A 5,966-nucleotide genomic window follows, 5' to 3' on the forward strand; every position below is an offset into this window, starting at 1 on the left:
GTAAATGATTTTGAAAAATCAAATTTATCAAATGTTTCAATCATTTCTCTTAAGTCTCCATCCTGAATATCAGTTATTGTAGAACCCATTGTAATGCGGCAGCACTCGTCCGGTAATACGCTAATATTCTTTATTTGTTCCATATTTTGGGAGAGAACTTGAAGAAATACTTTAACATCTGAATGATAATCCACGTCGGTATGTCCTTTAAGTCGAAAAGATTTTTCTTGATGTTTATTTTTAACAACAGATGTAATCAGTATATCTTTGGCTAATTGTATTTCATTTTCATATTTTGCATGCATTAGAATATTTTCCAATTTACGTATTTGCTGATGAAACCGATCTTCATAGGGTATATTATCTTCGTGCTTCTTTTGGTTATTTTTTATCCTCTGTTTAATAGAAAATTTATGTTCTTCTTTGGGTTTTTGTTTTATGTAAAATTCAAATATTTTCTTTTCTAAATCTATTGCATCTTTTGGTGTAGTTTTATGTAGTGTGTGTAGTTTAATAAGAGTTGAATACCATTGACAAAATATTTCTTCCATAATTTCTACCGTGCCTTCTATGGGCTTTAAACATAAAGTCCCAATACAATTTTTATATCTTATTTGAAATTGATCAAGATTTTCTATTTCGTGGGGCATGTATATCCAATCACCCGCGTGGAAATCATGTTGCGCTAAAGATCCCGGCAACAAAAATCTTGGTATATTTAAACTTACCACGGAGGAATGATTGCTCCGAGAAAGTTCATCACCAATATTCTTTATCACTTCCTGTATCTCATGGCCGTTTTTAGCCCAAAATAATGAAGGTGTATTATCGTGACCATTATGTAATTTTGAACGTATGTCTATGCTATATTGAACCGGAAAACTGCCACCAATACCAAGAATGAAAACATTGCACATTTTTTCTTTGGGAAGTTTCATGCCTTTGATAATAGATTAAGGGGTGTTTGTATACAATACGGTATGTGTCCATCTGTAACTAATAAAACATTTATATTCTTTTCTCTACATTTATATATTTCAGTTTGGATTGTAGAAAGGGCGTCTGTAAGGTTTGTCATTCCCCTATCAAAATAACTATTGTTTAGTTCACATTCTGGTCTTTTTTCTACATTGCTCGCAAAGGTGTATACGTGAGTAGTTCCCAAAAGTTTAGGAGCTATATGATTATTCCATCCACCCATAAGATTTTTCCAACACGAGCACATAGAACCTGATACAGCAATCATTGCTATATTGCAAACGTCTCCTAAATCATTTAAATCTAATGATGGTAACTTTAAAAAATATTTGAGGATTATCTTCGTCTTCTTTTAAGATGCATAATTTTGCATTTAAATTGATTTGACCCAAATCCTTTAACTCGTTGTGGTTGTGGGTGTTCATGGTTGGTTGGCTGGCTTCATTTTTTTTTTCTGTAAATTACTCCACAAAAAAGTATAACGGCAGTAGCAAATCAAAGATGTATGTTTATGATAGAAAACAGTGCTATAATACTCGGGTCAACTTTGCCGCCCTTCCATTTGTATATGCATCACGTAAATGTTATTGCCAAATCTATAGTTTCAATTATTAAAAAAAATTTTACCACGGGAAAATATCATACAAAAAAAATAATTTCTTTCATTTAATATTTTTGTTACTTGAATTTTTTAACTATATTGATAATAATAAAAGTTAAACCATTTGTAATATACAGTATATAAACATTTAAAAAATTGGAAAAAAATAATAATACTAGAATATAATAATAATTAATAATAATATTGTAATAATTAAAAAGAAAAAAAAAGTTAATTCTATTATATCAACTAAAAACAATTGAATATGAGGATAAGAATCATTATTTTCAAGTTTTCTCTTAAAACACCAAACAAATAAAAACAACAACACAAAAGAATATTAAAAAAAGAAAAATGATTAAATCTAATTTTTTCATTCCAAAAATTTTAGTATTGCCTCTAACCTTAAAAAGATAATCCAAATAGAACATAAGAGCAATAGTTACGAGAAATACTACAGTATGTAATATAATATATTTATTATTGGTTTATAAAAAGTGTGATGAATTAATTATTCAATTAATTTTTCTCTCCAATATTGAAAAGTTGTATTAGAAATATTCGTTGTATTCTCATACTATAATTAATCAATTATTATCTTAATAACGCTCGATCATTATGAGATATATATTCAATTGTGTCTTCGTTTTCTGTGTTTTCATAGGAAGGATTTGTGATTTTTTGGAAATATTGCTCTTTATTCATCAGAGTATCACGAATAAAAATCTTTTTCTACATTTTTTCTATCTCTTATTAAATAGTAAATTGTACCAATAAAAAGGGGTGATATCCATATTAATTGGATGACCTTAATAATTATATTATATTTTTGTCCCATAAATCCTATTCCCACTGGAGTTATAAATATTTCAGCTAAATAGTACATAATGAGGATAATGGAAAGGATAAGACAAACAATTATAAATGATTGGTGAATATGCATCGTTTGGATTTTTTAATTCTAATAAAAAATATTTAATCAAATAAATCTCGGTATCTACAAGAAACAATCACTGGGTTAAAGTTATATTGTAGTTTTATATTTGCATTAGTAATATCATATACTGTTATTACATTTTGTTTTTATTTTATAATCAAAAGACAACTGTGTAACCTAATTTTTTGGGAAATTTACTTTTATAATATTATGTTCAATTAACACATTATGTAAAACATAGAGATGATTATATTTTTGTAGCATTTCAAAAACTCGATTCAATTTCATTATGAGTTTTGGGTGTTCTGTATATTGAGAATAAAAAAAATTGATATAAATTGCTATAAAAATTTAAACATCTTCTATAATATATACCCAATAATTTATCATAAACAAATTCAAAGTAACAATCCTCGTTATAACTTTCTCAGCCAAGGGATTTATCTTCTTCCGTTTTTGGATATTCAGTAGGTAATACATCAAACACTTCTTCTAAATGCTCGTTATGTGATAAAAAGTTATTCGATTCATTTTAAAATCTTTCAACGTGTTGTTCAATATTATTGTATGGTATAGAATGGATAGGAACGGGGATACGTAAAGTATAAACCTTATCCTCAATATTATTATTATTATCAAAAATTTTGATAACACCCCCCTGATTGAGTGATACGGCCCTGTAACTTTGAACATTTATTCCTACTATATTATATTCAGATAATTGTACATCTAAAAGCTTAAAGGCCCTTTCCGCATTCATTTCATTGGTTCTATTAAACATTGCATAAATGTCTTTTAAATAATCAAAAATAAGAGAATTGTTGACATCTGGATCACTTGATTGATCATCCAAATAAATAGATTTTCTTACATACACATTTGAATTGTTTAATGATTGTGTAAATGAAAAATTAAGTATATCATAATCTAACGGGTGATTTTGCCAGTCATAATAAATTTTATTGTCTTTATAGCTGTTACTTTCATCGTCGATTATCCTAATTTCCTGTTCCTCGAGTTCATCACCTTCAATTTTGTCTGAAAGGGTTGAAACGTTATCCGAAAAAGGAACGCTCATGATTATTTATTTCTATATTGCAAGTTAGCTAGTAGCGTACTTTGTTGAATTGTTGTATTGTTGGTGTATATATAACCACAAAATTGTTTAAAAAATATATTTTATCCTCTTTGAAACGAAGAAATATAATTATCGAATTAAGATTTACGGGGAAATATTTTACGCTTTAGATTATTATAATAAATATTTTTTGAAGCCTGAAATGAATCATTGATTTCTTTGATACAAATAAAATCAAAATAAGAATTTTGTATAAAATTTAGTATTTTTTTTAGTCTTGTTTTCAAACAAAGATTATTTTCCTCGTCATCATTTATTATTACGTTATTTACATTTATCAAACATATACTTTCTTCGTCATTATCGCCAAAATACAAAGATTTCATAATCTTAAATCAAAATAAACTATTACTAAGTAAATAAATATATATAGTTATTTATAGCCATGAAAAAATAGGAATCATAAATTATAAATTTTAAAAATGGAATTTGTTTATGCATTTATACGAATGTGTATGATATTATCAATATATTTGATTTTTGTAACAATAATTCATTTTTTTGCTGCTTCTTATGACAATTATATAGATAAAATCGTATTTCATATTTTACACAGTATACAGTTAGTTATGAATCTGAGTATATTCTTTTTTAGTGCATATATAGTCATTGATTACCAAAGGACACCAGGTAAATCCCTTATATATATTAAAAAAACTAAATAAAATGAATAAATGATATATACATATATATATATATATATATATATATATATATATATATATATATATATATATATATATATATATATATATATATATATATATATATATATATATATATATATATATATATATATATATATATATATATATATATATATATATATATATATATATATATATATATATATATATATATATATATATATATATATATATATATATATATGTATATATATATATATATATATATATATATATATATATATATATATATATATATATATATATATATATATATATATATATATATATATATATATATATATATATATATACATATATAGTAAACCCCAGAATATTATTTTATTGTTACCTTTATCAAGTATACCCAGACTTTAATTTCGCAATATGGTAACGATAACAATAATCAAAACCGACAACAAAATATTCAAATTAATGAACGCAAAGCAAGAGTTAATGATTCTAATTCTTAATATGAATCCATGACTTCATCAGATTTATTGTATAACGGAATTATCATTCAAAACAAAAACACACAAAAATGCAATGAAACATATATTCCGTTAAATTTTTTTGGAATATATCAAAATATGTGCGGAAGTGTTTATTGTTTAGGTATAAATAACCTAAGAAATAAAATACATGAATTTATACGGGATCATCATTTTGTTCCTCGTGGTTTATACAGGTCTATTTCGATTCAAAGAAAATATCTTAATTTACAAAATTTTTGTTTGGATTGTGATTTAAAGGGCTCTGAATTCAAATTTGAAAGTAATACACTATTAAATTTGGAAGAATATATTTCATATTGTAAAAATAGAACTAGAACACCGGAATATTTTTTCATACATAATATTCGACATAAATGTAAAAAATATAACGAAAATAATCTAATCTATGAAGTTCTATATTTAATAACCGAAGGCTTAGGTATAATTATCTTTTCTATATATATACTAGGAAAGGGTAAAAGTTTTAGTAATGGATTTCATATTGAAATGCCTTCATTGATAATGAGATATCATGATTTAATTTGTCTTTATAATATGTTACACGCAGCCATAGAAAACCATAGTTTTTTTTATCCAACAGCCAATTATAGTGCCTTCGGATCAGCAAAATATGGAGATTCTAATTTAAATGTAAATGAAATAGATTGTACATATTTGCCTTATAGTTGCTACAAGGACGGGGCCTTTATATCTGAGAGTCCTTTAATTGCTGATTTGGATAGTGCTTTTGATTTGTTTAATATTCTTAAGCCCATATCAAAGCATACAAAAATTTGTTCCTTAAATTTATTTTTTCAAAATGATAACTTGAATTTTTCCTTAGAGCACGAAGAAGAAATCATACAAAGTTTTATAGAAAATGAAAATATATCTAGTGCACGTGAAATTGATAATGGCATTCCGGATTGGAAGAGAGAAGAAAGTACTAATGTCTATAATAAAAATAATGCATGGAAAAAGACATTTAACCTTATTAGGTGGTACAACAATAAAGAAAATTTAAATTCTTGGTTTTTACCAAATTGTTCAAGCTCAAGTATGCATTTGTATACCCACGTTGGATATCTCGCCGATAGAACAAATTCTAATATTTGATTTAAAATATATAAGA

This window comes from Palaemon carinicauda, unplaced genomic scaffold (genome assembly GCF_036898095.1).
Source record: "Palaemon carinicauda isolate YSFRI2023 unplaced genomic scaffold, ASM3689809v2 scaffold17, whole genome shotgun sequence".
In the NCBI taxonomy this organism is placed as follows: domain Eukaryota; kingdom Metazoa; phylum Arthropoda; class Malacostraca; order Decapoda; family Palaemonidae; genus Palaemon; species Palaemon carinicauda.